We start from the raw sequence: 15,324 nt of genomic DNA, 5'->3' as shown, positions 1-15,324 counted from the left end.
CCATCATGCACGAGGGTCCGAATAAGAGTCCGAGTGTTCGAATCCTAATGCTCGAGAAATGACAAGTAAACACAAGAATTACATATCTGTCATGATGCAAGAGGGTCTGAATTAGTGTTCGAGTGTTTAAACCGTAATGCATGAGAAAAGGCAAATAAACACGATAATTACATATCTGCCATCATGCAGGAGGGTACCAAAAAATGTCCGAGTGTTCGAATTGTAATGCTCGAGAAATGGCAAGTAAACACCATAATTACATATCAGCCATCATGCAAGAGGGTCCGAATAAGTGTTCGAGTGTTTAAACCGTAATGCATGAGAAATGGCGAGTAAATACCATAATTACATATCTGTCATCATGCAAGTGGGTCTGAATACGTGTCCGATAGTTTAAACCCTAATCCACGAAAAATGGCAAGTAAACACCATAATTACATATCTGCTAACGCGCAAGAGGTTCGAATAAGTGTCCGAGTGTTCGAATCCTAATGCTCGAGAAATGGCAAGTAAAAGCCATAATTACGTATCTACCATCATGCATTAGGATCCAAGTAAGTGTTCGAGTGTTTATACCCTAATGCATGAGAAATGGCAAGTAAACACCACAGTTACGCTTCCGCTATCACGCAAGAGGGTCCGAATAAGTCTCCGAGTGTTCGAATCCTAATGCTCGAGAAATGACAAGTAAACACCATAATTACATTTCTGCTATCATGCAAGAGGGTCCGAATAAGTGTCCGGGTGTCCGAATCCAAATGCTCGAGAAATGACAAGTGAACACCATAATTGCATTTCTGCCATCATGCTAGAGGTTCCGAAGAAGTATCCGAGTGTTTAAACCCTAATGCATGAGAAATGGCAAATACACACCATAATTACATATCTGCCATCATGCAAGAGGGTCCGAATAGGTGTCCGAGTGTTCGAACCCTAATGCTCGAGAATTGGCAAGTAAACACTATAATTACATATCTGCCATCATGCAAGAGGGTCCGAATAAGTGTCCGAGCGTTCGAATCCTAACAATCAAGAAATGACAAGTAAACACCAGAATTGCATATCTGCCATCATCCAAGAGGGTCCGAATTAGTGTTCGAATGTTTAAACCGTAATGCATGAGAAATGGCAAATAAACGCGATAATTACATATCTGTCATCATCCAAGAGGGTTCTAAAAAATGTCCGAGTGTTTGAATCCTAATGCTCGAGAAATGGCAAGTAAACACCATAATTACATATCAGCCATCATGCAAGAGGTTCCGAATAAGTGATCGAGTGTTTAAACCCTAATGCATGAGAAATGGCCAGTAAACACCATAATTACGTATCTGCCATCATGCAAGAGGGTCCGAATAAGTGTCCGAGTGTTCGAATCCTGATGCTCGAGAAATGACTGGTAAACCCAATAATTACATATCTGCCATCATGCTAGAGAGTCCGAATAAGTGTCCCAGTGTTTAAGCCCTAATGCATGAGAAATGGCAAATAAATACCATATTTACATATCTGCCATCATACAAGAGGATCCGAATAGGTGTCCGCGTGTTCGAATCCTAATGCTCGAGAAATGACAAGAAAACACCAGAATTACATATCTGCCATCATGCAAGAGCGTCCGAATTAGTGTTCGAGTGTTTAAACCGTATTGCATGAGAAATGGCAAATAAACGCGACAATTACATACCTGCCATCATCCAAGAGGGTTCTAAAAAATGTCTGGCTGTTCGAATCCTAATGCTCGAGAAATGGCAAGTATACACCATAGTTATATATCAGCCATCATGCAAGAGGGTCCGAATAAGTGTTCGAGTGTTTAAACCCTAATGCATGAGAAATGGCAAGTAAACACCATAATTACATATCTGCCATCACGCAAGAGGGTCCGAATAAGTGTCCCAGTGTTCGAATCCCAATGCTCAAGAAATGGCAAGTAAACACCATAGTTGCATATCTGCCATCATGCAAGAGGGTCCGAATAAGTGTCTGAGTGTTCGAATCCTAATGCTCGAGAAATGGAAAGTAAACACCATAATTACATATCTGCCATCATGCAAGAGGGTCCGAATAAGTGTCCGGGTGTTTAAACCCTAATTTATGGGAAATGACAAGTAAACACCATAATTACATACCTGCCATCATGCAAGAGGGTCTGAATAAGTGTCCGATAGTTTAAACCCTAATGCATGAAAAATGGCAAGTAAACACCATAATTAGATATCTGCTATCACGCAAGAGGTTCGAATAAGTGTCCAAGTGTTCGAATCCTAATGCTCGAGAAATGGCAAGTAAACACCGTAATTACATATCTGCCATCATGCAAGAGGGTCCAAACAAGTGTCCGAGTGTTTAAACCCTAATTTATGAGAAATGACAAGTAAACACCATAATTACATATCTGCCATCATGCAAGAGGGTCTGAATAAGTGTCCGAGTGTTCAAATCCTAATGCTCGAGAAATGGCAAGTAAACTCCATAATTGCATATCTGTCATCATGCAAGAGGGTCCGAATAAGTGTCTGAGTGTTCGAATCCTAATGCTCGAGAAGTGGAAAGTAAACACCATAATTACATATCTGCCATCATGCAAGAGGGTCCGAATAGTGTCCGAGTGTTTAAACCCTAATTTATGAGAAATGACAAGTAAACACCATAATTACATATCTGCCATCATGCAAGAGGGTCTGAATAAGTGTCCGATAGTTTAAACCCTAATGCATGAAAAATGGCAAGGAAACACCATAATTACATATCTGTTATCACGCAAGAGGGTCGAATAAGTGTCCGAGTGTTCGAATCCTAATGCTCAAGAAATGGCAAGTAAAAACCATAATTACATATCTAACATCTTGCAAGAGGGTCCAAATAAGTGTCCGAGTGTTTAAACCCTAATGCATGAGAAATGGAAAGTAAACACCATAATTACATATCCGCTATGATGCAAGACGGTCCGAATAAGTGTCCGAGTGCTCGAATCCTAATGCTCAAGAAATGACAAGTAAACACCATAATTACATATCTGCTATCATGCAAGAGGGTCCGAATAAGTGTCCGAGTGTTCGTATCCAAATGCTCGAGAAATGACAAGTAAACACCATAATTACATATCTGCCATCATGCTAGAGGGTCTGAATAAGTGTCCGAGTGTTTAAACCCTAATGCATGAGAAATGGCAAATAAACACCATAATTACATATCTTCCATCATGCAAGAGGGTCCGAATAGGTGTCCGAGTGTTCGAATCCCATTTCTCGAGAAACGGCAAGTAAACACCATAATTACATATCTGCCATCATGCAAGAGGGTCCGAATAAGTGTCCGAGTGTTCGAATCCTAATGATCGAGAAATGACAAATAAACAACAGAATTGCATATCTGCCATCATGCAAGAGGGACCAAATTAGTGTTCGAATGTTTAAACCGTCATGCATGAGAAATGGCAAATAAACACGATAATTACATATCTACCATCATCCAAGAGGGTTCTAAAAAATGTTTGAGTGTTCGAATCCTAATGCTCGAGCAATGGCAACTAAACACCATAATTACATATCTGCCATCATCCAAGAGGGTCCGAAAAAGGGTTCGAGTGTTTAAACCCTAATGCATGAGAAATAGCCAGTATACACCATAATTACATATGTACCATCATGCAAGAGGGTCCGAATAGGTGTCCGAGTGTTCGAATCCTATTGCTCGAGAAATGACAAGCAAACACCATGATTACATATCTGCCACCATGCTAGAGGGTCCGAATAAGTGTCCCCGTGTTTAAGCCCTAATGCATGAAAAATGGCAAATAAACGCCATATTTACATATCCGCCATCATGCAAGAGGATTCGAATAGCTGTCCGAGTGTTCGAATCCTAATGCTCGAGAAATGGCAAGTAAACAGCATAATTCCTTATCTGCCATCATGCAAGAGGGTCCGAATAACTGTCCGAGTGTTCGAATCCTAATGATCGAGAAATGACAAGAAAACACCAGAATTACATATCTGCCATCATGCAAGAGGGTCCGAAGAAGTGTTGGAGTGTTTAAACCGTAATGCATGAGAAATGGCAAATAAACACGATAATTACATATCTGCCATCATCCAAGAGGGTTCTAAAAAATGTCCGAGTGTTCGAATCCTAATGTTCGAGAAATGGCAAATAAACACCACAATTACATATCAGCCGTCATGCAAAAGGGTCCGAATAAGTGTTCGAGTGTTTATACCCTAATGCAGGAGAAATGACAAGTAAACACCATAATTACATATCTGCCATCATGCAAGAGGGTCTGAATAAGTGTCCGATAGTTTAAACCCTAATGCATGAAAAATGGCAAGTAAACACCATAATTACATATCTCCTATCACGTAAGAGGTTCGAATAAGTGTCCGAGTGTTCGAATCCTAATGCTCGAGAAATGGAAAATAAAAACCATAATTACATAGCTACCATCGTGCAAGAGGGTCCAAATAAGTGTCCGAGTGTTTAAACCCTAATGCATGAGAAATGGCAAGTAAACAGCATAATTACATATCTGCTACCATGCAAGAGGGTCCGAATAAGTGTCCGAGTGTTCTAATACAAATGCTCGAGCAATGACAAGTAAACACCATAATTACATATCTGCCATCATGCTAGAGGGTCCGAATAAGTGTATGAGTGTTTAAACCCTAATGCATGAGAAATGGCAAATAAACACCATAATTACATATCTGCTATCACGCAAGAGGTTCCGAATAAGTGTCCGAGTGTTCGAATCCAAATGCTCGAGCAATGACAAGTAGACACCATAATTACATATCTGCCATCATGCTAGAGGGTCCGAATAAGTGTCCGAGTGTTTAAACCCTAATGCATTAGAAATTGCAAATAAAAACTGTAATTACATATCTGCCATCATGCAAGAGGGTCCGAATAGGTGTCCGAGTGTTCGAATCCTAATGATCGAGAAATGACAAGTAAACACCAGAACTGCATATCTGCCATCATGTAAGAGGGTCCGAATTAGTGTTCGAATGTTTAAACCATAATGCAAGAGAAATGGCAAATAAACACAATAATTACATATCTGCCATCATCCAAGAGGGTTCTAAAAAATGTCCGAGTGTTCGAATCCTAATGCTCGAGAAATGGCAACTAAACACCCTAATTACATATCCGCCGTCACGCAAGGGGGTCCGAATAAGTGTTCGAGTGTTTAAACCCTAATGCATGAGAAATGGCAAGTAAACACCATAATTACATATCTGCCATCATGCAAGAGGGTCCGAATAAGTGTCCGAGTGTTTGAATCCTAATGCTCGAGAAATGGCACGTAAACACCATAATTACATATCTGCCATCATGCAAGAGGGTCCAAATAAGTGTCTGAGTGTTCGAATGCTAATGCTCGAGAGGGTCTGAATAAGTGTCCAAATAAGTGTCTGGAAAGTAAATACTGTAATTAGATATCTGCCATCATGCGAGAGGGTCTGAATAAGTGTCCAATAGTTTAAACCCTAATGCATGAAAAATGGAAAGTAAACACCATAAATACATATTTGCTATCACGCAAGAGGTTCGAATAAGTGTCCGAGGGTTCGAATCCCAATGTTTGAGAAATGACAAGTAAACACCATAATTACATATCTGCTATCACGCAAGAGGTTCAAATAAGTGTCCGACTGTTCGAATCCTAACGCTCGAGAAATGACAAGTAAACAACATAATTACATATTTGCTATCATGCAAGAGGGTCCGTCTAAGTGTCCGAGTGTTCGAATCCTAATGCTCGAGAAATGACAAGTAAACACCATAATTACATATCTGCCATCATGCTAGAGGGTGTGAATAAGTGTCCGAGTGTTTAAATCCTAAGGCTTGAGAAACGGCTAATAAACACAATGTCCGACTGCTCGAATCCTAATGCTCGAGAAATGGCAACTAAACACCATAATTACATATCAGCCATCATGCAAGTGGGTCCGAATAAGTGTTGGAGTCGTTAAACCCTAATGCTTGAGAAATGGCAAGTAAACACCATAATTACATATCTGCCATCATGCAAGAGGGTCCGAATAAATGTCCGAGTTTTCGAATCCTAATGCTCGAGAAATGGCAAGTAAACACCATAATTGCATATCTGCCATCATGCAAGAGGGTCCGAATAAGTGTCTGAGTGTTCGAATCCTAATGCTCGAGAAATGGCAAGTAAACACCATAATTATATATCTGCCATCATGCAAGAGGGTCTGAATAAGTGTCCGATAGTTTAAACCCTAAAGCATGAAAAATGGCAAGTAAACACCATAATTACATATCTGCTATCACGCAAGAGGTTCGAATAAGTGTCCGAGTGTTCGAATCCTAATGCTCGAGAATTGGCAAGTAAAAACCCTAATTACATATCTACCATAATGCAAGAGGGTCCAAATAAGTGTCCGAGTGTTTAAACCCCAATGCATGAGAAATGGCAAGTAAACACCATAATTACATATCTTCTATCATGCAAGAGGGTCCGTCTAAGTGTCCGAGTGTTCGAATCCTAATGCTCGAGAAATGACAAGTAAACACCATAATTACATATCTGCTATCATGCAAGAGGGTCCGAATAAGTGTCCGAGTGTTCGAATCCAAATGCTCGAGAAATGACAAGTAAACACTATAATTACATATCTGCCATCATGCAAGAGGGTCCGAATAAGTGTCCGACTCTTCGAATCCTAACGCTCGAGAAATGACAAGCAAAACACCAGAATTAGAAATCGGCCATCATGCAAGAGGGTCCGAAGAAGTGTTCGAGTGTTTAAACCGTAATGCAAGTGAAATGGCAAATAAACACGATAATTACATATCTGCCATCATGCAAGAGGGTCCTAAAAAATGTCTGAGTGTTTGAATCCTAATGCTCTGGAAGTGGCAAGTAAACACCATAATTATGTGTCTGCCATCATGCAAGAGGGTCCGAATAAGTGTTCGAGTGTTTAAACCGTAATGCATGAGAAATGGCAAGTGAACACATTAATTACATATCTGCCATCATGCAAGAGGGTCTGAATAAGTGTCCGAGTGTTCGAATCCTCATGCTCGAGAAATGGAAAGTAAACACCATAATTGCATATCTGCCATATGCAAGGGGGTCCGAGTAAGTGTCTGAGTGTTCGAATCCTAATGCTCGAGAAATGGCAAGTAAACACCATAATTACATATCTGCCATCATGCAAGAGGGTCCAATAACTGTCCAAGTGTTTAAGCCGTAATGCATGAGAAATGGCAAGTAAACACCATAATTACACATCTGCCATCATGGAAGAGGGTCTGAATAAGTGTCCGATAGTTTAAACCCTAATCCATGAAAAATGCCAATTAAATACCATAATTACATATCTGCTATCACGCAAGAGGTTCGAATAAGTGTCCGAGTGTTCGAATCCTAATGCTCGAGAAATGGCAAGTAAAAACCATAATTACATATCTACCACCATGCAAGAGGGTCCAAATAAGTGTCCGAGTGTTTAAACCCTAATGCATGACAAATGGCAAGTAAACACCATAATTACATATCTGCTATCATGCAAGAGGGTCCAAATAAGTGTCCCAGTGTTCGAATCCTACTGCTGGAGAAATGACAAGTAAACACCATAATTACATATCTGCCATCGTGCTAGAGGGACCGAATAAGTGTCCGAGTGTTTAAACCCTAATGCATGGGAAATGGCAAATAAACACCATAATTACATATCTGCCATCATGCAAGAGGCTCTGAATAGGTGTCCGAGCGTTCGAATCCTAATGCTCGAGAAATGGCAAGTAAACACCATAATTACATATCTGCCATCATGCAAGAGGGTCCGAATAAGTGTCAGAGTGTTCGAATCCTAATGATCGAGAAATGACAACTAAAGACCAGAATTGCATATCTTTCATCGTGCAAGAGGGTCCGAATTAGTGCTCGAGTGTTTAAACCGTAATGCATGAGAAATGGAAAATAAACATGAAAATTACATATCTACCATCATCCAAGAGGGTTCTAAAAAATGTCCGAGTGTTTGAATCCTAATGTTCGAGAAATGGCAACTAAACACCATAATTACATATCAGCCGTCATGCAAAAGGTTCTGAATAAGTGTTCGAGTGTTTAAACTCTAATGCTTCGGAAATGGCAAGTAAACACCATAATTACATATCTGCCATCATGCAAGAGGGTCCGAATAAGTGTCCGAGTGTTCGAATCCTAATGCTCGAGAAATGACAAGTAAACACCAGAATTACATATCTGCCATGATGCAAGAGGGTCCGAATTAGTGTTCGAGTGTTTAAACCGTAATGCATGAGAAATGGAAAATAAACAGGATAATTTCATATCTTCCATCATATAAGAGGGTTCTAAAAAATGTCCGAGTGTTCGAATCCTAATGCTCGAGAAATGGCAAGTAGACACCATAATTACATATCAGCCATCATGCAAGAGGATCCGAATAAGTGCCCGAGTGTTCGAGTCCTAATGCTCGAGAAATGGCAAGTAAACACCATAATTGCATATCTGCCATCATGCAAAAGGGTCCGAATAAGTGTCTGAGTGTTCGAATCCTAATGCTCGATAAATGACAAGTAAACACCATAATTACATATCTGCCATCATGCAAGAGGCTCCGAATAATTGTCCGAGTGTTTAAACCCTAATGCATGAGAAATGGCAAGTAAATACCATAATTACATATCTGCCATCATGCAAGAGAGTCTGAATAAGTGTCCGATAGTTTAAACCCTAAAGCATGGAAAATGGCAAGTAAACACCATAATTACATATCTGCTATCACGCAAGAGGTTCGAATAAGTGTCCAAGTGCACGAATCCTAATGCTCGAGAATTGGCAAGTAAAAACCATAATTACATATCTACCATAATGCAAGAGGGTCCAAATAAGTGTGCGAGTGTTTAAACCGCAATGCATGAGAAATGGCAAGTAAACACCATAATTACATATCTTCTATCATGCAAGAGGGTCCGAATAAGTGTCCGAGTGTTCGAATCCTAATGCTCGAGAAATGACAAGTAAACACCATAATTACATATCTATGATCATGCAAGAGGGTCCGAATAAGTGTCTTATTGTTCGAATCCAAATGCTCGAGAAATGACAAGTAAATACCATAATTACATATCTGCCATCATGCAAGAGGGTCCGAATAAGTGTCCGACTCTTCGAATCCTAACGCTCGAGAAATGGCAAGTAAACACCAGAATTACATATCTGCCATCATGCAAGAGGGTCCAAAGAAGTGTTCGTGTGTTTAAGGCGTAATGCATGTGAAACGGCAAATAAACACGATAATTACATATCTGCCATCATGCAAGAGGGTCCTAAAAAAGGTCCGAGTGTTTTAATCCTAATTCTCTAGAAATGGCAAGTAAACACCATAATTATGTATCTATCACCATGCAAGGGGGTCCGTGTAAGTGTCTGAGTGTTCGAATCCCAATGCTCGAGAAATGGCAAGTAAACACCATAATTACATATCTGCCATCATGCAGGAGGGTCCGAATAACTGTCCGAGTGTTTAAACCGTAATGCATGAGAAATGGCAAGTAAACACAATAATTACATATCTGCCATAATGCAAGAGGGTCTGAATAAGTGTTCGATAGTTTGAACCCTAATGCATGAAAAACGCCAAGTAAATACCATAATTACATATCTGCTATCACACAAGAGGTTCGAATAAGTGTCCGAGTGTTCGAATCCTAATGCTGGAGAAATGGTAAGTAAAAACCAAAATTACATATCTACCCCCATGCAAGAGGGTCCAAATAAGTGTCCGAGTGTTTAAATCGTAATGCATGAGAAATGGCATGTAAACACCATAATTACATATCTGCTATCATGCAAGAGGGACCGAATAAGTGTCCGAGTGTTCGAATCCTAATGCTCGAAATTGACAAGTGAACACGATAATTACATATCTGCTATCATGCAAGAGGGTCCAAATAAGTGTCCCAGTGTTCGAATCTTAATGCTGGAGAAATGACAAGTAAACACCATAATTACATATCCGCCATCACGCTAAAGGGACCGAATAAGTGTCCGAGTGTTTAAACCCTAATGCATGAGAAATGGCAAATAAACACCATAATTACGTGTCTGCCATCAGGCAAGAGGGTCCGAATAGGTGTCCGAGTGTTCGAATCCTAAGGCTCGACAAATTCCAAGTAAAAACCATAATTACATATCTACCATCATGCAAGAGGGTCCGAATAAGTGTCCGAGTGTTCGAATCCTAATGATCGAGAAATGGCAAGTAAACACCAGAATTGCATATCTGCCATCATGCAAGAGGGTCCGAATTAGTGCTCGAGTGTTTAAACCGTAATGCATGAGAAATGGAAAATAAACATGAAAATTACATATCTGCCATCATCCAAGAGGGTTCTAAAAAATGTCCGAGTGTTCGAATCCTAATGTTCGAGAAATGGCAACTAAACACCATAATTACATATCAGCCATCAAGCAAAAGGGTCCGAATAAGTGTTCGAGTGTTTGAACTCTAATGCATGAGAAATGGCTAGTAAACACCATAATTACATATCTGCCATCACGCAAGACGGTCCGAATAAGTGTCCGAGTGTTCGAATCCTAATGCTTGAGAAATGACAAGTAAACACCAGAATTGCATATCTACCATGATGCAAGAGGGTCCGAATTAATGTTCGAGTGCTTAAACCGTAATATTTGAAATGGCAAATAAACAGGATAATTACATATCTTCCATCATGTAAGAGGGTTCTAAAAAATGTCCGAGTGTTCGAATCCTAATGCTCGAGAAATGGCAAGTAGACACCATAATTACATATCAGCCATCATGCAAGGGGGTCCGAATAAGTGTCCGAGTGTTCGAATCCTGATGCCCGAGAAATGGCTAGTAAACACCATAATTGCATATCTGCCATCATGCAAGAGGGTCCAAATAAGTGTATGAGTGTTCGAATCCTAATGCTCGAGAAATGGCAAGTAAACACCATAATTACATATCTGCCATCATGCAAGAGGGTCCGAATAAGTGTCCGAGTGTTTAAACCCTACTTTATGAGAAATGGCAAGTAAACCCCATAATTACATATCTGCCATCATGCAAGTGGGTCGGAATAAGTGTCCGATAGTTTAAACCCTAATGCATGAAAAATGGCAAGTAAACACCATAATTACATATCTGTTATCACGCAAGAGGTTCGAATAAGTGTCCGAGTGTTCGACTCCTAATGCTCGAGAAATGACAAGTAAACACCATAATTACATATCTACTATCAAGCAACAGGGTCCGAATAAGTGTCCGAGTGTTCGAATCCTAATGCTCGAGAAATGATAAGTAAACACCATAATTACATATCTGCCATCATGCTAGAGGGTCCGAATAAGTGTCCGAGTGTTCAAACCCTAATGCTTGAGAAATGGCTAATAAACACAATAATTACATATCTGCCATCATGCAGGAGGGTTCGAAAAAATGTCCGAGTGTTCGAATCCTAATGCTCGAGAAATGGCAACTAAACACCACAATTACATATCAGCCATCATGCAAGTGGGTCCGAAAAAGTGTTCGAGTCTTTAAACCTTAATGCTTGAGAAATGGCAAGTAAACACCATAATTACATATCTGCCATCATGCAAGAGGGTCCGAATAAGTTTCCAAGTGTTCGAATCCTAATGCTCGAGAAATGGCCAGTAAACACCACAATTGCATATCTGCCATCATGCAAGAGGGTCCGAATAAGTGTCTGAGTGTTCGAATCCTAATGCTCGAGAAATGGTAAGTAAACACCATAATTACATATCTGCCATCATGCAAGAGGATCCGAATAAATGTCCGAGTGTTTAAAACCTAATGCATGAGAAATGGCAAGTAAACACCATCATTGCATATCTGCCATCATGCAAGAGGGTCTGAGTAATTGTCCGATAGTCTAAACCCCAAAGCATGAAAAATGGCAAGTAAACACCATAATTACGTATCTGCTATCACGCAAGAGGTTCGAATAAGTGTTTGAGTGTTCGAATCCTAATGCTCGAGAAATGACGAGTAAACACAATAATTACATAACTGCTATCATGCAAGAGGGTCCGAATAAGTGTCCGAGTGTTCGAATCCTAATGCTCGAGAAATGACAAGTAAAAGCCATAATTACATATCTGCCATCATGCTAGTTTGTCCGAATAAGTGTCCAACTGTTTAAACCCTAATGCATGAGAAATGGCAAATAAACACGATAATTACATATCTGCCATCGTGCAAGAGGGCTCTAAAAAATGTCCGAGTGTTCGAATCGTAATGCTCAAGAAATGGCAAGTAAACTCCATAATTACATATCTGCCATCATGCAAGAGGGTTCGAATAAGTGTCCGAGTGTTCGAATCCTAATGCTCGAGAAATGACAAGTAAACACCAGAATTACATATCTGCCATCGTGCAAGAGGGGCCGAAGAAGTGTTCGAGTGATTAAACCGTAATGCATGAGACATGGCAAATAAACAATATAATTACATATCTGCCATCATGCAAGAGGGTTCTAAAAATTGTCCAAGTGTTCGAATCCTAATGCTCGAGAAATGTCCATTAAACACCATAATTACATATCTGCCATCATGCAAGAGGTTCCGAATAAGTGTTCGAGTGTCTAATCCCTAATGCATGAGAAATGGCAAATAAACACCATAATTACATATCGGCCACAATGCAAGAGGGTCCAAATAAGTGTCCGAGTGTTCGAATCCTAATGCTCGAGAAATGGCAAGTAAACACCATAATTGCATATCTGCCATCATGCAAGGGGTCCGAATAAGTGTCTGAGTTTTCGAATCTTAATGCTCGAGAAATGGCAAGCAAACACTATAATTAAATATTTCCCATCATGCAAGACGGTCCGAATAAGTGTCCGAGTGTTTGACTCCTAATGCTCGAGAAATGACAGTAAACACCAGAATTATATATCTGCCATCATGCAAGAGGGTCCGAATAAGTATCCGAGTGTTTAGACACTACTGAATGAGAAATGGCAAATAAACACCATAATTACATATCTGCCATCATGTAAGAGTGTCCAAAAAAGTGTCCGAGGGTTTGAATCCTAATGCTCGAGAAATGGCATGTAAACACCATAATGGCATATCTGCCATCATCCAAGAGGGTCCGAATAAGTGTCTGAGTGTTCGAATCCTAATGCTCGAGAAATGGCATGTAAACCCAATAATTACATATTTGCTATCATGCAAGAGGGTCCGAATAAGTGTCCGAGTGTTCGAATCCTAATGCTCGGGAAATGACAAGTAAATACCATAATTACATATCGGCCATCATGCTAGAGGGTCCGAATAAGTGTCCGAGTGTTTAAACCCTAATGCATGAGAAATGGAAAATAAACACCATAATTACATATCTGCCATCATGCAAGAGGGTCCGAATAAGTGTCCGAGTGTCCGAATCCTAGTGCTCAAGAAATGGCAAGTAACACCATAATTACATATCTGCCATCATGCAAGAGGGTCCGAATAAGTGTCTGAATGTTCGAATCCTAATGCTCAAGAAATGGCAAGTAAACACCAAAATTACATATCTGCCATCATGCAAGAGGGTCCAAATAAGTGTCCGTGTGTTCGAATCATAATGCTTGAGAAATGGCAAGTAAACACCATAATTGCATATCTGCCACCATGCAAGAGGGTCTGAATAAGTGTCTGAGTGTTCGATTCTTAATGCTCGAGAAATGGCAAGTAAACACCATAATTACATATTTGCCATCATGCATGGGGGTTCGAATACGTGTCCGGGTGTTTACATCCTAATGCATGAGAAATGGCAGATAAACACCATAATTACATATCTGCCATCATGCAAGAGTGTCTAAAAAAGTGTTCGAGTGTCCGAGTCCTAATGCTCGAGAAATGGCAAGTAAACACCATAATTACATATCTGCCATCATGCAAGAGGGTCTGAATAAGTGTTTGAGTGTTCGAATCCTAATGGTCGAGAAATGGCAAGTGAAAACCGTAATTACATATCTACCACCATGCAAGAGGGTCCATATAAGTGTTCGAGTGTGAAAACCCTAATGCATGAGAAATGACAAGTAAACATCATAATTACATATCTGCTATCAAGGAAGAGGGTCCGAATAAGTGTCCGAGTGTTCGAATACTAATGCCCAAGAAATGACAAGTAAACACCATAATTACATATCAGCTATCATGCTAGAGGGTCCGAATAAGTGTCCGAGTGTTTAAACCTTAATGCATAAGAAATGGAAAATAAACACCATAATTACATATCTTCCATCATGCAAGAGGGTCCGAAAAAGTGTTCGAGTGTTCGGATCCTAATGCTCGAGAAATGGCAAGTAAACACCATAATTACATATCTGACATCATGTAAGAGGGTCCGAATAAGTGTTCGAGTGTTTAAACCCTAATGCATGAGAAGTGGCAAATAAACACCACAATTACACTTCTGTCATCAAGCGAGAGGGTCCGAATAAGTGTCCGTGTGTTCGAATCCTAATGCTCGAGAAATAGCAAGTAACACCATAATTACATATCTGCCATCATGCAAGAGGGTCCGAATAAGTGTCTGAATGTTAAAATCCTAATGCTCGAGAAATGGCAAGTAAACACCACAATTACATATCTACCATTGTGCAAGAGCGTCCAAATAAGTGTCCTATTGTTTAAACCCTAATTCATGAGAAATGGCAAGTAAACACCATATTTACATATCTGCTATCATGCAAGAGGGTCCGAATAAGTGTCCGAGTGTTCGAATCCTAATGCTCGAGAAATGACAAGTAAACACCATAATTACATATCTGCCATCATGCAAGAGGGTCCGACTACTTGTCCAAGTGTTTAAACCCTAATGCATGAGAAATGGCAAATAAACACCATAATTACGTATCTGCCATCATGCAAGGGGGTTCGAATAAGTGTCCGAGTGTTCGAATCCTAATGCTTGAGAAATGCAAGTAAACGCCATAATTACATATCTGTCGTCATGCAAGAGGATCTGAGTAAGTGTCCAAGTGTTTCAGCCCTAATGCACAAGAAATGGAAAATAAACACCATAGTTACATATCTACCATCATGAAAGGGGGTCCGAATAAGTGTACGAGTGTTCGAATCGTAATGCTCGAGAAATGACAAGTAAACACTAGAATTACATATCTGTCGTCATGCAAGAGGTTCCGAATAAGTGGCCGAATGTTAACACCCAAATGCATAAGAAATGGCAAATAAACAACATAATTACATCTCTGGCATCATGCAAGAGGGTCCGAAAAAGTGTCCGAGTGTTCGAATCCTAATGC

The sequence above is a fragment of the Camellia sinensis genome, chromosome 12 (genome assembly GCF_055761805.1).
Source record: "Camellia sinensis isolate YWXY chromosome 12, ASM5576180v1, whole genome shotgun sequence".
In the NCBI taxonomy this organism is placed as follows: Eukaryota; Viridiplantae; Streptophyta; class Magnoliopsida; order Ericales; family Theaceae; genus Camellia; species Camellia sinensis.
Note: the sequence above shows the minus strand (reverse complement) of the source record.